Source organism: Salmo trutta, chromosome 5 (assembly GCF_901001165.1).
Source record: "Salmo trutta chromosome 5, fSalTru1.1, whole genome shotgun sequence".
Taxonomy (NCBI): domain Eukaryota; kingdom Metazoa; phylum Chordata; class Actinopteri; order Salmoniformes; family Salmonidae; genus Salmo; species Salmo trutta.
In genome coordinates, this window is record NC_042961.1 from 54,385,324 (window position 1) to 54,407,989 (window position 22,666).

Consider the following 22,666-nt stretch of genomic DNA (forward strand, 5'->3'; position numbering starts at 1 on the left):
AGGTAGCTAGCTAAAGAACTGAGTGCTGCAGGAGGTTTGACACACAGCTCTCTGAGAGGTAGCTAGTTGAAGAAGTGAGTGGTGGAGGAGGTTTGGCATAAAGCTCTCTGAGATGTAGCTAGCTAAAGAACTGAGTGGTGGAGGAGGTTTGGCACAATGCTCTCTGAGATGTAGCTGCTAATGACCTGAGTGGTGGAAGAGGTTTGACACACAGCTCTCTGAAAGGTAGCTAGTTAAAGAACTTGAGTGGTGGAAGAGGTTTGACACACAGCTCTCTGAGAGGTAGCTAGCTAAAGAACTGAGTGCTGGAGGAGGTTTGACACACAGCTCTCTGAGAGGTAGCTAGCTAAAATACTGAGTGGTGGAGGAGGTTTGACACACGGCTCTCTGAGAGGTAGCTAGCTTAAGAACTGGGCGGTGGAAGAGGTATGACACACAGCTCTCTGAGAGGTAGCTAGCTAAAGAACTGAATGGTGGAGGAGGTTTGACAGACAGCTCTCTGAGAGGTAGCTAGCTAAAGAGCTGAGTGGTGGAGGAGGTTTGACACACAGCTCTCTGAGTGGTAGCTAGCTAAAGAACTGAGCGGTGGAAAAGGTTTGACAGACAGCTCACTGAGAGGTAGCTAGCAAAAGAACTGAGTGGTGGAGGAGGTTTGACACACAGCGCTCTGAGAGATAGCTAGCTAAAGAACTGAGTGGAGGAGGTTTTGATACACAGCTCTCTGAGAGGTAGCTAGCTAAAGAACTTAGTGCTGGAGGAGGTTTGACACACAGCTCTCTGAGAGGTAGCTAGCTGAAGAACTGAGTGGTGGAGGAGGTTTGGCACAAAGCTCTCTGAGATGTAGCTAGCTAATGACCTTAGTAGTGGAAGAGGTTTGACACACAGCTCTCTGAGAGGTAGCTAGCTAAAAAACTGAGTGGTGGAAGAGGTTTGACACACAGCTCTCTGAGAGGTAGCTAGCTAATTAACTGAGTGGTGGAAGAGGTTTGACACACAGCTCTCTGAGAGGTAGCTAGCTAAAGAACTGAATGGTGGAGGAGGTTTGACACACAGCTCTCTGAGAGGTAGCTAGGTAAGAACTGAGTGGTGGAAGAGGTTTGACACACAGCTCTCTGAGAGGTAGCTAGTTAAATAACTTGAGGAGTGGAGGAGGTTTGACACACAGCTCTCTGAGATGTAGCTAGCTAAAGAACTTGAGTGCTGGATGAGGTTTGACACACAGCTCACTGAGAGGTAGCTAGCTAAAGAACTGAGTGGTGGAGGAGGTTTGGAACAATGCTCTCTGAGATGTAGCTGCTAATGACCTGAGTGGTGGAAGAGGTTTGACACACAGCTCTCTGAGAAGTAGCTAGCTAAAGAACTGTGTGGTGGAGGAGGTTTGACACAAAAGCTCTCTGAGAGGTAGTTAGCTAAAGAACTGAGTTGTAGAAGAGGTTTGACACACAGCTCTCTGACAGGTAGCTAGCTAAAGAACTGAGTGGTGGAAGAGGTTTGACACACAGCTCTCTGAGAGGTAGCTAGCTAAAGAACTGAGTGGTGGAAAAGGTTTGACACACAGCTCTCTGAGAGGTAGCTAGCTAAAGACCTGAGTGGTGGAAGAGGTTTGACACACAGCTCTCTGAGAGGTAGCTAGCTAAAGAACTGAGTGGTGGAAGAGGTTTGACACAATGCTCTCTGAGAGGTAGCTAGCTAAAGAACTGAATGGTGGAGGATGTTTGACACACAGCTCTCTGAGAGGTAGCTAGCTAAAGAACTGAGGGGTGGAAGAGGTTTGACACACAGCTCTCTGAGAGGTAGCTAGCTAAAGAACTGAGTGGTGGAAGAGGTTTGAGACACAGCTCTCTGAAAGGTAGCTAGTTAAAGAACTTGAGTGGTGAAGGAGATTTGACACACAGCTCTCTGAGAGGTAGCTAGCTAAAGAACTTAGTGCTGGAGGAGGTTTGACACACAGCTCTCTGAGAGGTAGCTAGCTAATTAACTGAGTGGTGGAAGAGGTTTGACACACAGCTCTCTGAGAGGTAGCTAGCTAAAGAACTGAATGGTGGAGGAGGTTTGACACACAGCTCTCTGAGAGGTAGCTAGGTAAGAACTGAGTGGTGGAAGAGGTTTGACACACAGCTCTCTGAGAGGTAGCTAGTTAAATAACTTGAGGAGTGGAGGAGGGTTGACACACAGCTCTCTGAGATGTAGCTAGCTAAAGAACTTGAGTGCTGGAGGAGGTTTGACACACAGCTCACTGAGAGGTAGCTAGCTAAAGAACTGAGTGGTGGAGGAGGTTTGGCACAATGCTCTCTGAGATGTAGCTGCTAATGACCTGAGTGGTGGAAGAGGTTTGACACACAGCTCTCTGAGAAGTAGCTAGCTAAAGAACTGTGTGGTGGAGGAGGTTTGACACAAAAGCTCTCTGAGAGGTAGTTAGCTAAAGAACTGAGTTGTAGAAGAGGTTTGACACACAGCTCTCTGACAGGTAGCTAGCTAAAGAACTGAGTGGTGGAAGAGGTTTGACACACAGCTCTCTGAGAGGTAGCTAGCTAAAGAACTGAGTGGTGGAAAAGGTTTGACACACAGCTCTCTGAGAGGTAGCTAGCTAAAGACCTGAGTGGTGGAAGAGGTTTGACACACAGCTCTCTGAGAGTTAGCTAGCTAAAGAACTGAGTGGTGGAAGAGGCTTGACACACAGCTCTCTGAGAGGTAGCTAGCTAAAGAACTTGAGTGGTGAAGGAGGTTTGACACACAGCTCTCTGAGAGGTAGCTAGCTAAAGAACTGAGTGCTGCAGGAGGTTTGACACACAGCTCTCTGAGAGGTAGCTAGTTGAAGAAGTGAGTGGTGGAGGAGGTTTGGCATAAAGCTCTCTGAGATGTAGCTAGCTAAAGAACTGAGTGGTGGAGGAGGTTTGGCACAATGCTCTCTGAGATGTAGCTGCTAATGACCTGAGTGGTGGAAGAGGTTTGACACACAGCTCTCTGAAAGGTAGCTAGTTAAAGAACTTGAGTGGTGGAAGAGGTTTGACACACAGCTCTCTGAGAGGTAGCTAGCTAAAGAACTGAGTGCTGGAGGAGGTTTGACACACAGCTCTCTGAGAGGTAGCTAGCTAAAGTACTGAGTGGTGGAGGAGGTTTGACACACGGCTCTCTGAGAGGTAGCTAGCTTAAGAACTGGGCGGTGGAAGAGGTATGACACACAGCTCTCTGAGAGGTAGCTAGCTAAAGAACTGAATGGTGGAGGAGGTTTGACAGACAGCTCTCTGAGTGGTAGCTAGCTAAAGAACTGAGCGGTGGAAAAGGTTTGACAGACAGCTCACTGAGAGGTAGCTAGCAAAAGAAATGAGTGGTGGAGGAGGTTTGACACACAGCGCTCTGAGAGATAGCTAGCTAAAGAACTGAGTGGAGGAGGTTTTGATACACAGCTCTCTGAGAGGTAGCTAGCTAAAGAACTTAGTGCTGGAGGAGGTTTGACACACAGCTCTCTGAGAGGTAGCTAGCTGAAGAACTGAGTGGTGGAGGAGGTTTGGCACAAAGCTCTCTGAGATGTAGCTAGCTAATGACCTTAGTAGTGGAAGAGGTTTGACACACAGCTCTCTGAGAGGTAGCTAGCTAAAAAACTGAGTGGTGGAAGAGGTTTGACACACAGCTCTCTGAGAGGTAGCTAGCTAATTAACTGAGTGGTGGAAGAGGTTTGACACACAGCTCTCTGAGAGGTAGCTAGCTAAAGAACTGAATGGTGGAGGAGGTTTGACACACAGCTCTCTGAGAGGTAGCTAGGTAAGAACTGAGTGGTGGAAGAGGTTTGACACACAGCTCTCTGAGAGGTAGCTAGTTAAATAACTTGAGGAGTGGAGGAGGTTTGACACACAGCTCTCTGAGATGTAGCTAGCTAAAGAACTTGAGTGCTGGAGGAGGTTTGACACACAGCTCACTGAGAGGTAGCTAGCTAAAGAACTGAGTGGTGGAGGAGGTTTGGCACAATGCTCTCTGAGATGTAGCTGCTAATGACCTGAGTGGTGGAAGAGGTTTGACACACAGCTCTCTGAGAGGTAGCTGCTAATGACCTGAGTCGTGGAAGAGGTTTGACACAGCTCTCTGAGAGGTAGCTAGCTAAAGAACTGAGTGCTGGAGGAGGTTTGACACACAGCTCTCTGAGCGGTAGCTAGCTAAAGAACTGAGTGGTGGAAGAGGTTTGACACACAGCTCTCTGAGAGGTAGCTAGCTAAAGAACTGAGTGGTGGTAGAGGTTTGACACACTGCTCTCTGAGAGGTAGCTAGCTAAAGAACTGAATGGTGGAGGATGTTTGACACACAGCTCTCTGAGAGGTAGCTAGCTAAAGAACTGAGGGGTGGAAGAGGTTTGACACACAGCTCTCTGAGAGGTAGCTAGCTAAAGAACTGAGTGGTGGAAGAGGTTTGAGACACAGCTCTCTGAAAGGTAGCTAGTTAAAGAACTTGAGTGGTGAAGGAGATTTGACACACAGCTCTCTGAGAGGTAGCTAGCTAAAGAACTTAGTGCTGGAGGAGGTTTGACACACAGCTCTCTGAGAGGTAGCTAGCTAATTAACTGAGTGGTGGAAGAGGTTTGACACACAGCTCTCTGAGAGGTAGCTAGCTAAAGAACTGAATGGTGGAGGAGGTTTGACACACAGCTCTCTGAGAGGTAGCTAGGTAAGAACTGAGTGGTGGAAGAGGTTTGACACACAGCTCTCTGAGAGGTAGCTAGTTAAATAACTTGAGGAGTGGAGGAGGGTTGACACACAGCTCTCTGAGATGTAGCTAGCTAAAGAACTTGAGTGCTGGAGGAGATTTGACACACAGCTCACTGAGAGGTAGCTAGCTAAAGAACTGAGTGGTGGAGGAGGTTTGGCACAATGCTCTCTGAGATGTAGCTGCTAATGACCTGAGTGGTGGAAGAGGTTTGACACACAGCTCTCTGAGAAGTAGCTAGCTAAAGAACTGTGTGGTGGAGGAGGTTTGACACAAAAGCTCTCTGAGAGGTAGTTAGCTAAAGAACTGAGTTGTAGAAGAGGTTTGACACACAGCTCTCTGACAGGTAGCTAGCTAAAGAACTGAGTGGTGGAAGAGGTTTGACACACAGCTCTCTGAGAGGTAGCTAGCTAAAGAACTGAGTGGTGGAAAAGGTTTGACACACAGCTCTCTGAGAGGTAGCTAGCTAAAGACCTGAGTGGTGGAAGAGGTTTGACACACAGCTCTCTGAGAGGTAGCTAGCTAAAGAACTGAGTGGTGGAAGAGGCTTGACACACAGCTCTCTGAGAGGTAGCTAGCTAAAGAACTGAGTGCTGCAGGAGGTTTGACACACAGCTCTCTGAGAGGTAGCTAGTTGAAGAAGTGAGTGGTGGAGGAGGTTTGGCATAAAGCTCTCTGAGATGTAGCTAGCTAAAGAACTGAGTGGTGGAGGAGGTTTGGCACAATGCTCTCTGAGATGTAGCTGCTAATGACCTGAGTGGTGGAAGAGGTTTGACACACAGCTCTCTGAAAGGTAGCTAGTTAAAGAACTTGAGTGGTGGAAGAGGTTTGACACACAGCTCTCTGAGAGGTAGCTAGCTAAAGAACTGAGTGCTGGAGGAGGTTTGACACACAGCTCTCTGAGAGGTAGCTAGCTAAAATACTGAGTGGTGGAGGAGGTTTGACACACGGCTCTCTGAGAGGTAGCTAGCTTAAGAACTGGGCGGTGGAAGAGGTATGACACACAGCTCTCTGAGAGGTAGCTAGCTAAAGAACTGAATGGTGGAGGAGGTTTGACAGACAGCTCTCTGAGAGGTAGCTAGCTAAAGAGCTGAGTGGTGGAGGAGGTTTGACACACAGCTCTCTGAGTGGTAGCTAGCTAAAGAACTGAGCGGTGGAAAAGGTTTGACAGACAGCTCACTGAGAGGTAGCTAGCAAAAGAACTGAGTGGTGGAGGAGGTTTGACACACAGCGCTCTGAGAGATAGCTAGCTAAAGAACTGAGTGGAGGAGGTTTTGATACACAGCTCTCTGAGAGGTAGCTAGCTAAAGAACTTAGTGCTGGAGGAGGTTTGACACACAGCTCTCTGAGAGGTAGCTAGCTGAAGAACTGAGTGGTGGAGGAGGTTTGGCACAAAGCTCTCTGAGATGTAGCTAGCTAATGACCTTAGTAGTGGAAGAGGTTTGACACACAGCTCTCTGAGAGGTAGCTAGCTAAAAAACTGAGTGGTGGAAGAGGTTTGACACACAGCTCTCTGAGAGGTAGCTAGCTAATTAACTGAGTGGTGGAAGAGGTTTGACACACAGCTCTCTGAGAGGTAGCTAGCTAAAGAACTGAATGGTGGAGGAGGTTTGACACACAGCTCTCTGAGAGGTAGCTAGGTAAGAACTGAGTGGTGGAAGAGGTTTGACACACAGCTCTCTGAGAGGTAGCTAGTTAAATAACTTGAGGAGTGGAGGAGGTTTGACACACAGCTCTCTGAGATGTAGCTAGCTAAAGAACTTGAGTGCTGGATGAGGTTTGACACACAGCTCACTGAGAGGTAGCTAGCTAAAGAACTGAGTGGTGGAGGAGGTTTGGAACAATGCTCTCTGAGATGTAGCTGCTAATGACCTGAGTGGTGGAAGAGGTTTGACACACAGCTCTCTGAGAAGTAGCTAGCTAAAGAACTGTGTGGTGGAGGAGGTTTGACACAAAAGCTCTCTGAGAGGTAGTTAGCTAAAGAACTGAGTTGTAGAAGAGGTTTGACACACAGCTCTCTGACAGGTAGCTAGCTAAAGAACTGAGTGGTGGAAGAGGTTTGACACACAGCTCTCTGAGAGGTAGCTAGCTAAAGAACTGAGTGGTGGAAAAGGTTTGACACACAGCTCTCTGAGAGGTAGCTAGCTAAAGACCTGAGTGGTGGAAGAGGTTTGACACACAGCTCTCTGAGAGGTAGCTAGCTAAAGAACTGAGTGGTGGAAGAGGTTTGACACAATGCTCTCTGAGAGGTAGCTAGCTAAAGAACTGAATGGTGGAGGATGTTTGACACACAGCTCTCTGAGAGGTAGCTAGCTAAAGAACTGAGGGGTGGAAGAGGTTTGACACACAGCTCTCTGAGAGGTAGCTAGCTAAAGAACTGAGTGGTGGAAGAGGTTTGAGACACAGCTCTCTGAAAGGTAGCTAGTTAAAGAACTTGAGTGGTGAAGGAGATTTGACACACAGCTCTCTGAGAGGTAGCTAGCTAAAGAACTTAGTGCTGGAGGAGGTTTGACACACAGCTCTCTGAGAGGTAGCTAGCTAATTAACTGAGTGGTGGAAGAGGTTTGACACACAGCTCTCTGAGAGGTAGCTAGCTAAAGAACTGAATGGTGGAGGAGGTTTGACACACAGCTCTCTGAGAGGTAGCTAGGTAAGAACTGAGTGGTGGAAGAGGTTTGACACACAGCTCTCTGAGAGGTAGCTAGTTAAATAACTTGAGGAGTGGAGGAGGGTTGACACACAGCTCTCTGAGATGTAGCTAGCTAAAGAACTTGAGTGCTGGAGGAGGTTTGACACACAGCTCACTGAGAGGTAGCTAGCTAAAGAACTGAGTGGTGGAGGAGGTTTGGCACAATGCTCTCTGAGATGTAGCTGCTAATGACCTGAGTGGTGGAAGAGGTTTGACACACAGCTCTCTGAGAAGTAGCTAGCTAAAGAACTGTGTGGTGGAGGAGGTTTGACACAAAAGCTCTCTGAGAGGTAGTTAGCTAAAGAACTGAGTTGTAGAAGAGGTTTGACACACAGCTCTCTGACAGGTAGCTAGCTAAAGAACTGAGTGGTGGAAGAGGTTTGACACACAGCTCTCTGAGAGGTAGCTAGCTAAAGAACTGAGTGGTGGAAAAGGTTTGACACACAGCTCTCTGAGAGGTAGCTAGCTAAAGACCTGAGTGGTGGAAGAGGTTTGACACACAGCTCTCTGAGAGTTAGCTAGCTAAAGAACTGAGTGGTGGAAGAGGCTTGACACACAGCTCTCTGAGAGGTAGCTAGCTAAAGAACTTGAGTGGTGAAGGAGGTTTGACACACAGCTCTCTGAGAGGTAGCTAGCTAAAGAACTGAGTGCTGCAGGAGGTTTGACACACAGCTCTCTGAGAGGTAGCTAGTTGAAGAAGTGAGTGGTGGAGGAGGTTTGGCATAAAGCTCTCTGAGATGTAGCTAGCTAAAGAACTGAGTGGTGGAGGAGGTTTGGCACAATGCTCTCTGAGATGTAGCTGCTAATGACCTGAGTGGTGGAAGAGGTTTGACACACAGCTCTCTGAAAGGTAGCTAGTTAAAGAACTTGAGTGGTGGAAGAGGTTTGACACACAGCTCTCTGAGAGGTAGCTAGCTAAAGAACTGAGTGCTGGAGGAGGTTTGACACACAGCTCTCTGAGAGGTAGCTAGCTAAAGTACTGAGTGGTGGAGGAGGTTTGACACACGGCTCTCTGAGAGGTAGCTAGCTTAAGAACTGGGCGGTGGAAGAGGTATGACACACAGCTCTCTGAGAGGTAGCTAGCTAAAGAACTGAATGGTGGAGGAGGTTTGACAGACAGCTCTCTGAGTGGTAGCTAGCTAAAGAACTGAGCGGTGGAAAAGGTTTGACAGACAGCTCACTGAGAGGTAGCTAGCAAAAGAAATGAGTGGTGGAGGAGGTTTGACACACAGCGCTCTGAGAGATAGCTAGCTAAAGAACTGAGTGGAGGAGGTTTTGATACACAGCTCTCTGAGAGGTAGCTAGCTAAAGAACTTAGTGCTGGAGGAGGTTTGACACACAGCTCTCTGAGAGGTAGCTAGCTGAAGAACTGAGTGGTGGAGGAGGTTTGGCACAAAGCTCTCTGAGATGTAGCTAGCTAATGACCTTAGTAGTGGAAGAGGTTTGACACACAGCTCTCTGAGAGGTAGCTAGCTAAAAAACTGAGTGGTGGAAGAGGTTTGACACACAGCTCTCTGAGAGGTAGCTAGCTAATTAACTGAGTGGTGGAAGAGGTTTGACACACAGCTCTCTGAGAGGTAGCTAGCTAAAGAACTGAATGGTGGAGGAGGTTTGACACACAGCTCTCTGAGAGGTAGCTAGGTAAGAACTGAGTGGTGGAAGAGGTTTGACACACAGCTCTCTGAGAGGTAGCTAGTTAAATAACTTGAGGAGTGGAGGAGGTTTGACACACAGCTCTCTGAGATGTAGCTAGCTAAAGAACTTGAGTGCTGGAGGAGGTTTGACACACAGCTCACTGAGAGGTAGCTAGCTAAAGAACTGAGTGGTGGAGGAGGTTTGGCACAATGCTCTCTGAGATGTAGCTGCTAATGACCTGAGTGGTGGAAGAGGTTTGACACACAGCTCTCTGAGAAGTAGCTAGCTAAAGAACTGTGTGGTGGAGGAGGTTTGACACAAAAGCTCTCTGAGAGGTAGTTAGCTAATGAACTTAGTTGTAGAAGAGGTTTGACACACAGCTCTCTGACAGGTAGCTAGCTAAAGAACTGAGTGGTGGAAGAGGTTTGACACACAGCTCTCTGAGAGGTAGCTAGCTAAAGAACTGAGTGGTGGAAAAGGTTTGACACACAGCTCTCTGAGAGGTAGCTAGCTAAAGACCTGAGTGGTGGAAGAGGTTTGACACACAGCTCTCTGAGAGGTAGCTAGCTAAAGAACTGAGTGGTGGAAGAGGCTTGACACACAGCTCTCTGAGAGGTAGCTAGCTAAAGAACTTGAGTGGTGAAGGTGGTTTGACACACAGCTCTCTGAGAGGTAGCTAGCTAAAGAACTGAGTGCTGCAGGAGGTTTGACACACAGCTCTCTGAGAGGTAGCTAGTTGAAGAAGTGAGTGGTGGAGGAGGTTTGGCATAAAGCTCTCTGGGATGTAGCTAGCTAAAGAACTGAGTGGTGGAGGAGGTTTGGCACAATGCTCTCTGAGATGTAGCTGCTAATGACCTGAGTGGTGGAAGAGGTTTGACACACAGCTCTCTGAAAGGTAGCTAGTTAAAGAACTTGAGTGGTGGAAGAGGTTTGACACACAGCTCTCTGAGAGGTAGCTAGCTAAAGAACTGAGTGCTGGAGGAGGTTTGACACACAGCTCTCTGAGAGGTAGCTAGCTAAAGTACTGAGTGGTGGAGGAGGTTTGACACACGGCTCTCTGAGAGGTAGCTAGCTTAAGAACTGGGCGGTGGAAGAGGTATGACACACAGCTCTCTGAGAGGTAGCTAGCTAAAGAACTGAATGGTGGAGGAGGTTTGACACACAGCTCTCTGAGAGGTAGCTAGCTAAAGAACTGAGTGGTGGAGGAGGTTTGACACACAGCTCTCTGAGTGGTAGCTAGCTAAAGAACTGAGCGGTGGAAAAGGTTTGACAGACAGCTCACTGAGAGGTAGCTAGCAAAAGAACTGAGTGGTGGAGGAGGTTTGACACACAGCGCTCTGAGAGATAGCTAGCTAAAGAACTGAGTGGAGGAGGTTTTGATACACAGCTCAATGAGAGGTAGCTAGCTAAAGAACTGAGTGGTGGAAGAGGTTTGACACACAGCTCTCTGAGATGTAGCTAGCTAAAGAACTGAATGGTGAAAGAGCTTTGACACACAGCTCTCTGAGAGGTAGCTAGCTAAAGAACTGAGTGGTGGAAGAGGTTTGACACACAGCTCTCTGAGAGTTAGCTAGCTAAAGAACTGTGTGGTGGAGGAGGTTTGACACACAGCTCTCTGAGAGGTAGCTAGCTAAAGACCTGAGTGGTGGAAGAGGTTTGACACACAGCTCTCTGAGAGGTAGTTAGCTAATTAACTGAGTGGTGGAAGAGGTTTGACACACAGCTCTCTGAGAGGTAGCTAGCTAAAGAACGGAGTGCTGGAGGAGGTTTGACACAGTTCTCTGAGACGTAGCTAGCTAAAGAACTGAGTGGTGGAAGAGGTTTGACACAGCTCTCTGAGAGCTAGCTAGCTAAAGACCTGAGTGGTTGAAGAGGTTTGACACACAGCTCTCTGAGATGTAGCTAGCTAATTAACTGAATGGTGGAAGAGGGTTGACACAGAGCTCTCTGAGAGGTAGCTAGCTAAAGAACTGAGTGGTGGAAGAGGTTTGACACACAGCTCTCTGAGAGTTAGCTAGCTAAAGAACTGTGTGGTGGAGGAGGTTTGACACAGCTCTCTGAGAGCTAGCTAGCTAAAGAACTGAGTCGTGGAAGAGGTTTGACACACAGCTCTCTGAGAGGTAGCTAGCTAAAGAACTGTATGGTGGAGGAGGTTTGACACACAGCTCTCTGAGAGGTATCTAGCTAAAGAACTGAGTGGTGGAAGAGGTTTGACACACAGCTCTCTGAGAGGTAGCTAGCTAAAAAACTGAGTGGTGGAAGAGGTTTGACACAGCTCTCTGAAAGGTAGCAAGTTAAAGAACTTGAGTGGTGGAGGAGGTTTGACACACAGCTCTCTGAGAGGTAGCTAGCTAAAGAACGGAGTGCTGGAGGAGGTTTGACACAGTTCTCTGAGACGTAGCTAGCTAAAGAACTGAGTGGTGGAAGAGGTTTGACACACAGCTCTCTGAGATGTAGCTAGCTAAAGAACTGAGTGGTGGAAGAGGTTTGACACACAGCTCTCTGAGAGTTAGCTAGCTAAAGAACTGTGTGGTGGAGGAGGTTTGACACACAGCTCTCTGAGAGGTAGCTAGCTAAAGACCTGAGTGGTGGAAGAGGTTTGACACACAGCTCTCTGAGAGGTAGTTAGCTAATTAACTGAGTGGTGGAAGAGGTTTGACACACAGCTCTCTGAGAGGTAGCTAGCTAAAGAACGGAGTGCTGGAGGAGGTTTGACACAGTTCTCTGAGTCGTAGCTAGCTAAAGAACTGAGTGGTGGAAGAGGTTTGACACAGCTCTCTGAGAGCTAGCTAGCTAAAGACCTGAGTGGTTGAAGAGGTTTGACACACAGCTCTCTGAGATGTAGCTAGCTAATTAACTGAATGGTGGAAGAGGGTTGACACAGAGCTCTCTGAGAGGTAGCTAGCTAAAGAACTGAGTGGTGGAAGAGGTTTGACACACAGCTCTCTGAGAGTTAGCTAGCTAAAGAACTGTGTGGTGGAGGAGGTTTGACACACAGCTCTCTGAGAGGTATCTAGCTAAAGAACTGAGTGGTGGAAGAGGTTTGACACACAGCTCTCTGAGAGGTAGCTAGCTAAAAAACTGAGTGGTGGAAGAGGTTTGACACAGCTCTCTGAAAGGTAGCAAGTTAAAGAACTTGAGTGGTGGAGGAGGTTTGACACACAGCTCTCTGAGAGGTAGCTAGCTAAAGAACGGAGTGCTGGAGGAGGTTTGACACAGTTCTCTGAGACGTAGCTAGCTAAAGAACTGAGTGGTGGAAGAGGTTTGACACACAGCTCTCTGAGATGTAGCTAGCTAAAGAACTGAGTGGTGGAGGAGGTTTGGCACAATGCTCTCTGAGATGTAGCTGCTAATGACCTGAGTGGTGGAAGAGGTTTGACACACAGCTCTCTGAGAGGTAGCTAGCTAAAGAACTGAGTGGTGGAAGAGGTTTGAGACACAGCTCTCTGAAAGGTAGCTAGTTAAAGAACTTGAGTGGTGAAGGAGATTTGACACACAGCTCTCTGAGAGGTAGCTAGCTAAAGAACTTAGTGCTGGAGGAGGTTTGACACACAGCTCTCTGAGAGGTAGCTAGCTGAAGAACTGAGTGGTGGAGGAGGTTTGGCACAAAGCTCTCTGAGATGTAGCTAGCTAATGACCTGAGTAGTGGAAGAGGTTTGACACACAGCTCTCTGAGAGGTAGCTAGCTAAAAAACTGAGTGGTGGAAGAGGTTTGACACACAGCTCTCTGAGAGGTAGCTAGCTAATTAACTGAGTGGTGGAAGAGGTTTGACAAACAGCTCTCTGAGAGGTAGCTAGCTAAAGAACTGAATGGTGGAGGAGGTTTGACACACAGCTCTCTGAGAGGTAGCTAGGTAAGAACTGAGTGGTGCAAAGAGGTTTGACACACAGCTCTCTGAGAGGTAGCTAGTTAAAGAACTTGAGGAGTGGAGGAGGTTTGACACACAGCTCTCTGAGATGTAGCTAGCTAAAGAACTTGAGTGCTGGAGGAGGTTTGACACACAGCTCACTGAGAGGTAGCTAGCTAAAGAACTGAGTGGTGGAGGAGGTTTGGCACAATGCTCTCTGAGATGTAGCTGCTAATGACCTGAGTGGTGGAAGAGGTTTGACACACAGCTCTCTGAGAAGTAGCTAGCTAAATAACTGTGTGGTGGAGCAGGTTTGACACAAAAGCTCTCTGAGAGGTAGTTAGCTAAAGAACTGAGTTGTAGAAGAGGTTTGACACACAGCTCTCTGAGAGGTAGCTAGCTAAAGAACTGAGTGGTGGAAGAGGTTTGACACACAGCTCTCTGAGAGGTAGCTAGCTAAAGAACTGAGTGGTGGAAAAGGTTTGACACACAGCTCTCTGAGAGGTAGCTAGCTAAAGACCTGAGTGGTGGAAGAGGTTTGACACACAGCTCTCTGAGAGGTAGCTAGCTAAAGAACTGAGTGCTGCAGGAGGTTTGACACACAGCTCTCTGAGAGGTAGCTAGTTGAAGAAGTGAGTGGTGGAGGAGGTTTGGCATAAAGCTCTCTGAGATGTAGCTAGCTAAAGAACTGAGTGGTGGAGGAGGTTTGGCACAATGCTCTCTGAGATGTAGCTGCTAATGACCTGAGTGGTGGAAGAGGTTTGACACACAGCTCTCTGAAAGGTAGCTAGTTAAAGAACTTGAGTGGTGGAAGAGGTTTGACACACAGCTCTCTGAGAGGTAGCTAGCTAAAGAACTGAGTGCTGGAAAAGGTTTGACACACAGCTCACTGAGAGGTAGCTAGCAAAAGAACTGAGTGGTGGAAGAAGTTTGACACACAGCTCTCTGAGAGGTAGCTAGCTAAAAAACTGAGTGGTGGAAGAGGTTTGACACACAGCTCTCTGAGAGGTAGCTAGCTAAAGAACTGAATGGTGGAGGAGGTTTGACACACAGCTCTCTGAGAGGTAGCTAACTAAAAAACTGTGTGGTGGAAGAGGTTTGACACACAGCTCTCTGAGAGGTAGCTAGCTAAAGAACTGAATGGTGGAGGAGGTTTGACACACAGCGCTCTGAGAGATAGCTAGCTAAAGAACTGAGTGGAGGAGGTTTTGATACACAGCTCAATGAGAGGTAGCTAGCTAAAGAACTGAGTGGTGGAAGAGGTTTGACACACAGCTCTCTGAGATGTAGCTAGCTAAAGAACTGAATGGTGGAAGAGGTTTGACACAGAGCTCTCTGAGAGGTAGCTAGCTAAAGAACTGAGTGGTGGAAGAGGTTTGACACACAGCTCTCTGAGAGTTAGCTAGCTAAAGAACTGTGTGGTGGAGGAGGTTTGACACACAGCTCTCTGAGAGGTAGCTAGCTAAAGACCTGAGTGGTGGAAGAGGTTTGACACACAGCTCTCTGAGAGGTAGTTAGCTAATTAACTGAGTGGTGGAAGAGGTTTGACACACAGCACTCTGAGAGGTAGCTAGCTAAAGAACGGAGTGCTGGAGGAGGTTTGACACAGTTCTCTGAGACGTAGCTAGCTAAAGAACTGAGTGGTGGAAGAGGTTTGACACAGCTCTCTGAGAGCTAGCTAGCTAAAGACCTGATTGGTTGAAGAGGTTTGACACACAGCTCTCTGAGATGTAGCTAGCTAATTAACTGAATGGCGGAAGAGGGTTGACACACAGCTCTCTGAGAGGTAGCTAGCTAAAGAACTGAGTGGTGGAAGAGGTTTGACACACAGCTCTCTGAGAGTTAGCTAGCTAAAGAACTGTGTGGTGGAAGAGGTTTGACACAGCTCTCTGAGAGCTAGCTAGCTAAAGAACTGAGTCGTGGAAGAGGTTTGACACACAGCTCTCTGAGAGGTAGCTAGCTAAAGAACTGTATGGTGGAGGAGGTTTGACACACAGCTCTCTGAGAGGTATCTAGCTAAAGAACTGAGTGGTGGAAGAGGTTTGACACACAGCTCTCTGAGAGGTAGCTAGCTAAAGAACTGAGTGGTGGAAGAGGTTTGACACAGCTCTCTGAAAGGTAGCTAGTTAAAGAACTTGAGTGGTGGAGGAGGTTTGACACACAGCTCTCTGAGAGGTAGCTAGCAAAAGAACTGAGTGGCGGAGGTTTGACACACAGCTCTCTGAGAGGTAGCTAGCTAAAGAACTGAGTGCTGGAGGAGGTTTGACACACAGCTCTCTGAGTGGTAGCTAGCTAAAGAACTGAGTGGTGGAAGAGGTTTGACACACAGCTCTCTGAGAGGTAGCTAGCTAAAGAACTGAGTGGGGGAAGAGGTTTGACACACAGCTCTCTGAGAGGTAGCTAGCTAAAGAACTGTGTGGTGGAGGAGCTTTGACACACAGCTCTTTGAGAGGTAGCTAGCTAAAGACCTGAGTGGTGGAAGAGGTTTGACACACAGCTCTCTGAGAGGTAGCTAGCTAAAGAACTGAGTGGTGGAAGAGGTTTGAGACACAGCTCTCTGAAAGGTAGCTATTTAAAGAACTTGAGTGGTGAAGGAGATTTGACACACAGCTCTCTGAGAGATAGCTATCTAAAGAACTGAGTGCTGGAGGAGGTTTGGCACAAAGCTCTCTGAGATGTAGCTAGCTAATGACCTGAGTAGTGGAAGAGGTTTGACACACAGCTCTCTGAGATGTAGCTAGCTAAAGACCTGAGTAGTGGAAGAGGTTTGACACACAGCTCTCTGAGATGTAGCTAGCTAATGACCTGAGTAGTGGAAGAGGTTTGACACACAGCTCTCTGAGAGGTAGCTAGCTAAAGAACTGAGTGGGGGAAGAGGTTTGACACACAGCTCTCTGAAAGGTAGCTAGTTAAAGAACTTGAGTGGTGGAGGAGGTTTGACACACAGCTCTCTGAGAGGTAGCTAGCAAAAGAACTGAGTGGAGGAGGTTTGACACACAGCTCTCTGAGAGGTAGCTAGCTAAAGAACTGAGTGCTGGAGGAGGTTTGACACACAGCTCTCTGAGTGGTAGCTAGCTAAAGAACTGAGTGGTGGAAGAGGTTTGACACGCAGCTCTCTGAGAGGTAGCTAGCTAAAGAACTGAGTGGGGGAAGAGGTTTGACACACAGCTCTCTGAGAGGTAGCTAGCTAAAGAACTGTGTGGTGGAGGAGCTTTGACACACAGCTCTTTGAGAGGTAGCTAGCTAAAGACCTGAGTGGTGGAAGAGGTTTGACACACAGCTCTCTGAGAGGTAGCTAGCTAAAGAACTGAGTGGTGGAAGAGGTTTGACACACAGCTCTCTGAGAGGTAGCTAGCTAAAGAACTGAATGGTGGAGGAGGTTTGACACACAGCTCTCTGAGAGGTAGCTAGCTAAAGAACTGAGTGGTGGAAGAGGTTTGACACACAGCTCTCTGAGAGGTAGCTAGCTAAAGAACTGAGTGGTGGAAGAGGTTTGAGACACAGCTCTCTGAAAGGTAGCTAGTTAAAGAACTTGAGTGGTGAAGGAGATTTGACACACAGCTCTCTGAGAGATAGCTATCTAAAGAACTGAGTGCTGGAGGAGGTTTGGCACAAAGCTCTCTGAGATGTAGCTAGCTAATGACCTGAGTAGTGGAAGAGGTTTGACACACAGCTCTCTGAGATGTAGCTAGCTAAAGACCTGAGTAGTGGAAGAGGTTTGACACACAGCGCTCTGAGATGTAGCTAGCTAATGACCTGAGTAGTGGAAGAGGTTTGACACACAGCTCTCTGAGAGGTAGCTAGCTAAAAACTGAGTGTTGGAAGAGGTTTGACACACAGCTCTCTGAGAGGTAGCTAGCTAATTAACTGAGTGGTGGAAGAGGTTTGACACACAGCTCTCAGAGAGGTAGCTAGCTAAAGAACTGAATAGTGGAGGAGGTTTGACACACAGCTCTCTGAGAGGTAGCTAGTTAAAGAACTTGAGGAGTGGAGGAGGTTTGACACACAGCTCTCTGAGATGTAGCTAGCTAAAGAACTTGAGTGCTGGAGGAGGTTTGACACACAGCTCACTGAGAGGTAGCTAGCTAAAGAACTGAGTGGTTGAGGAGGTTTGGCACAATGCTCTCTGAGATGTAGCTGCTAATGACCTGAGTGGTGGAAGAGGTTTGACACACAGCTCTCTGAGAAGTAGCCAGCTAAAGAACTGTGTGGTGGAGGAGGTTTGACACAAAAGCTCTCTGAGAGGTAGTTAGCTAAAGAACTGAGTTGTAGAAGAGGTTTGACACACAGCTCTCTGAGAGGTAGCTAGCTAAAGACCTGAGTGGTGGAAGAGGTTTGACACACAGCTCTCTGAGAGGTAGCTAGCTAAAGAACTGAGTGGTGGAAGAGGTTTGACACACAGCTATTTGAGAGGTAGCTAGCTAAAGACCTGAGTGGTGGAAGAGGTTTGAAACACAGCTCTCTGAGAGGTAGCTAGCTAAAGAACTGAGTGGTGGAAGAGGTTTGACACACAGCTCTCTGAGAGGTAGCTAGCTAAAGAACTTGAGTGGTGGAGGAGGTTTGACACACAGCTCTCTGAGAGGTAGCTAGCTAAAGAACTGAGTGCTGGAGGAGGTTTGACACACAGCTCTTTGAGGTAGCTAGCTAAAGAACTGAGTGGTGGAGGAGGTTTGACACACAGCTCTCTGGGAGGTAGCTAGCTAAAGAACTGAGTGGTGGAAGAGGTTTGACACACAGCTCTCTGAGATGTAGCTAGCTAAAGAACTTGAGTGCTGGAGGAGGTTTGACACACAGCTCTCTGAGAGGTAGCTAGCTAAAGAACTGAGTGGTGGAGGTGGTTTGGCACAATGCTCTCTGAGATGTAGCTGTTAATGACCTGAGTGGTGGAACAGGTTTGACACACAGCTCTCTGAGAGGTTGCTAGCTAAAGAACTGAGTGGTGGAGGAGGTTTGACACACAGCTCTCTGAGAGGTAGCTAGCTAAAGAACTGAGTCAAAGAAGAGTTTTGACACACAGCTCTCTGAGAGGTAGCTAGCTAAAGAGCTGAGTGGTGGAGCAGGTTTGTAACACGGCTCTCTGAGAGGTAGCTAGCTAAACAACTGAGTGGTGGAAGAGGTTTGACACACAACTCTCTGAGCAGTAGCTAGCTAAAGAACTGAGTGTTGGAAGACGTTTGACACACAACTCTCTGAGAGGTAGATAGAAAAGGAACTGAGCGGTGGAGGAAGTTTGACACACAGCTCTCTGAGGTAGCTAGCTAAAGAACTGAGTGGTGGAGGAGGTTTGACACACTGCTCTCTTGAGAGGTAGCTAGCTAAAAAACTGAGGGTTGGAAGAGATTTGACACACAGCTCTCTGAGAGGTAGCTAGCTAAAGAACTGAGTGGTGGAAGAGGTTTGACACACAGCTCTCTGAGAGTTAGCTAGCTAAAGAACCTGAGTGGTGGAGGAGGTTTGACACACAGCTCTCTGAGAGGTAGCTAGCTAAAGAACTGAGTGGTGGAGGAGGTTTTACACACAGCTCATGTTACATGAGCCTCACATCACTGGACAGGTCAAAATACAACTTGAAGCGGTTTGGGGACGGTGAACTATGTATGTCTGTGAGTGTAAGTGTGGTAAGTTATAGGTCATAACAGTCAGTATGTTGTTGTAGTGTTTACATGACACGTGTGTGTGTGGGCGTTTCCTTACGTGCATGTGCTTGCCTATGTGTGTGTGTCCGTTAGGTGGCGGAGCGTGGAGAGCTGGTGCGTCAGGTGACTGGGAGGACCAGGAGGAAGAAGACCGGGGTGTGTTCCTCTATCAACCCCTCATCATCTTCACCAAGCAGAAGAGCCCGGGACACACTGCCTACAGCTTCAATCACAGCATCAAGGTAACAGACACCGACTCAGACATAGGAACGCTGTATGCAAACACACACACATACATGCAGTACAGACACACGTACATACTCACACATTCACAATGACACACATGCTCACACACACGTATGTCTTCAAATAAACAAGACACCTACAGAGAAATTATAGAGTAAATCCATAACTTCAAAACTGCAGTTTTATGACACCTCACGCCCATTGTAAATCTTAACCTCACTAGGGTAGGGGGCAGCATTCGGAATTTTGGATGAAAAGTGTGCCCAAAGTAAACTGCCTGCTATTCAGGTCCAGAAGCTAGGATATGCATATAATTGGTAGATTTGGATGGAAAACACTCTAAAGTTTCCAAAACTGTTAAAATAATGTCTGTGAGTATAACAGAACTGATATGGCAGGTGAAATCCATCCAAGAAGTGCCTTTATTTTGAAATGCCTGTTTTTCCATTGAAAGCCTATCCACCATACTTAGACTTATGACGCAGTTCACGATCCCTATGTCTTCCACTACATGTGGCCAGTCTTTAGGCATTGTTTCAGGCTTTTACTCTGAAAAATGAGGGAGGAACACCACTTTTACCGAGATGACAGTGGAAATTTACAGACATGAGTGCAGCGCGTGACCGGGAGTGCGCCTTTCTTGTTTCTCCTTTTCTATTGACGAAGATATTGTCTAGTTGAAATATGATTGATTATTTATGACAAAAACAACCTGAGGATTGATAATAAACATCGTTTGACATGTTTCTATGAACTTTTATGGTACTTTTTTGATTTTTCATCTGCATGCTGTGACCGCGCTTTGTTCCAATGGATTATTGAACAAAACGCACAAACAAAACGGAGGTTTTTGGATATAAAGAGGGACATTATCGAACAAAACAAACATTTATTGTGTAACATGGAGTCTTGGGAGTGCTACCATATGAAGATCATCAAAGGTAAGTTATAAATTGTATCGCTATTTCTGACTTTCGTTACTCCTCTTCTTGGCTGCTAACTGTTTGTAATGATTTGTCTGCTGGGCGTTGTTCTCAGATAATCACATGGTTTGCTTTCGCCGTAAAGCCTTTTTGAAATCTGACACAGCGGTTGGATTAACAAAAAGTTTATCTTTAAGCTGGTGTATAACATTTGTATTTTTTATGTATGTTTATTATGAGAATTTCAGTTTCGTTGAGTTTCACGTTCTGCAATTTCACCGGATGTTGTTTGAGACAGTGGATTACTGAACAAAACGTGCTAACAAAACGGAGGTTTTTGGATATAAAGAGGGACTTGATCGAACAAAACGCACATTTATTGGGTAACTGGGAGACTTGTGAGTGTAACCATATAAAGATCATCAAAGGTAAGTGATGAATTTTATCACTATTTCTGACTTTTGTTACTCGTCTACTTGGCTGGTTACTGTTTGTAATGATTTGTCTGCTGGGCGCTGTTCTCAGATAATCGCATGGGTTGCTTTCGCCGTAAAGTCTTTTTGAAATCTGACACTGTGGTTGGATTAACAATAAATTAATCTTTAAACCGATGTATAACACTTGTATGCTTCATTCATTTTTATAATGAGTATTTCTGTTTTGGAATTTGGCGCTCTGCAATTTCACTGGATGTTGGCCAGGTGGGACGGTAGTGTCCCACACCCCCAGAGAGGTTTTAAGGCAGCAGACAAAATTCCTTTGTCCTCGCACTATGGAGAACCGGCCTCAGAACATTAACATGCAATAAATGGACTTTGGGACAATAGGTTTCGTCAGCCACAATGGTGCTAATGACGATAGATGTAATATGAAAATGAATGTCGTTTTGTTATGTTATTAAAAGTTAAAGGACGACGTTATAACGAAAACATTGTAACTTTAAGAGTTCTCCTAATATGTGCCTGATGTTTGCATATTGTACATTGTGTGGAAAATGTCCAGATCAAAGAGAATGTTTTTGTAAAGATGAAATGTGACGTTAGTTGTCTAAATTGGAACTGAGTAAAATCCAGACCTTGCCTCGTAACTTGGTACGCCCAGAGAATTGCCCTAAAGGCGGAAACGCCCATTTCTGACCCGAGGGTATAAAATATGTGAGTTAAGAATTAACATATTAGACTAAGTGACCCTGAGCTGCAGCCAAGGTCTGAGTGGTCAGCAAACCCAAAACGCAACACAAGGTTGAAGAGGACAAAGGAACCTTTTTACAACCTATGCTACGGACAAGTAGCCATATCTAACGGGGGTGAATGAAGCAGGACCACCTGGTCACCACTCTCCAAGGAATCATGTGTCTACACTGTTTTCCTTCCCACGCTGGAACCATCCCTACGGCTGATTAGCCCTCCTCCGAAAACCCCTTTTCAGAGTAAGGGCAAGGAAACAGACTACTAAAAAAAAGGACACTGACATCGTGAGAAGAAACAGAGAGTTACACCCGGTAACCGAAGATGGACCGTCATCAGAGAAGTCGGAACCACGGTCCACGCAGAGACCCCCCATTGTAGACCTTCAACACGTAATTACATAGTTATATTCTGACCCATAAGAGCGGCAGTTCGGGGCAAGGTTAGGGTTAAAATAATCATAGCTGTCAAATGCACCCAATTGTGTTTTTCTCTCGCGTACTCTATCTCTCTCTCTTTAGAAATCCCCACTGTGTGTAACACGTGTCATATGGTGTTGGCCCGCTAGGGACCTGTTCATCGTACTAAGTTCTAATCAATAGCCTAGAATGTGTGTTTGTGTATCTTATATCATTTTAGCTTGTTAGCAAATAAATAATCAACTCAATTGGTGTGGTACGGACTTATTTGGTGAGACTCAGGTTTGTGCAGATTCCCGGATTATGCGACGTTCAGAATGAGACTGTAGAGGAAATTGATTGACTAGCGACTGTTGTAGAATCGATATTCTGATATTCTTTGAGTTCATTTGGGAAATAGAAACTCAATCAAACCAAACTTTCCCATGGTGCCCCAGGTTAATGAGTTAATAATTACCTGATTAATTTAATCAGGTAATTATAAACCGTTAATTATTCGATGAACAGCAGTCATCACATTAATCAATACAACATTTTTTTACATACAACGTCACGACACTAACTATAACACAGGTACGACCTCTAAACCCTGACCTTTACCCTCTCACTCACACTATCCATAACACAGGTATGACACCTGAACAGTCACCTGTCCCTTCTCACCCCTCATTCACAACATACTGTAGATATGACCCCTGACCTCTAACCTTTCACGCCTTATATCTGACCAATTTTACTCCAACCATCTACTACACAGGTGTGCATTCTTATAGATGCATCCACTGTATGTATAAGTCTCTCGCTCTCTCTCTCTCTCCCTCTCGTGTCAGAAAGAGACAATGTGTATTGGTCTGTCCAGTAAGATACTGCTAGATGTCACAGGAGCACCAGTAACATCTGAAATGGACTCTATCTACAGTCTGAATGACAGAGGTACAAATGCACTCACACACACCTTAACGGACCATATGATTACCTTGTGTGTAATGTATTTATATCCACAGTAAAACGAGATACTTTACATACACCATAGCCAAATACATTTAAACTCAGTTTTTCACAATTCCTGACATTCAATCTGAGTAAAAATTCCCTGTCTTAGGTCAGCTAGGATCACCACTTAATTTTAAGAAGGTGAAATGTCAGAATAATAGTAGAGAGAATGATTTATTTCAGCTTTTATTTATTTCATCACATTCCCAGTGGGTCAGAAATGTTCATACACTCAATTAGTATTTGGTAGCATTCCACAAGTTTCCCACAATAAGTTGGGTGAATTTTGGCCCATTCCTCCTGACAGAGCTGGTGTAACTGAGTCAGGTTTGTAGGCCTCCTTGCTCACACACACTTTTTCAGTTCTGCCCACAAATCTTCTATAGGTTTGAGGT

At 46.4% G+C, this 22,666-nt stretch overlaps 1 protein-coding gene across 1 annotated transcript in view; it reads left to right on the forward strand.

The window, feature by feature from the left end:
- The first annotated feature begins 22,189 nt into the window (after positions 1-22,189).
- The window catches only part of LOC115194536 (zinc finger protein 219), a 34,700-nt gene continuing 34,223 nt past the window's right edge, over positions 22,190-22,666 (forward strand). The window contains exon 1 of the mRNA XM_029754289.1: positions 22,190-22,211. The gene's annotated coding sequence lies outside the window, so the exon portion shown is untranslated. The remainder of the gene's footprint in view (positions 22,212-22,666) is intronic.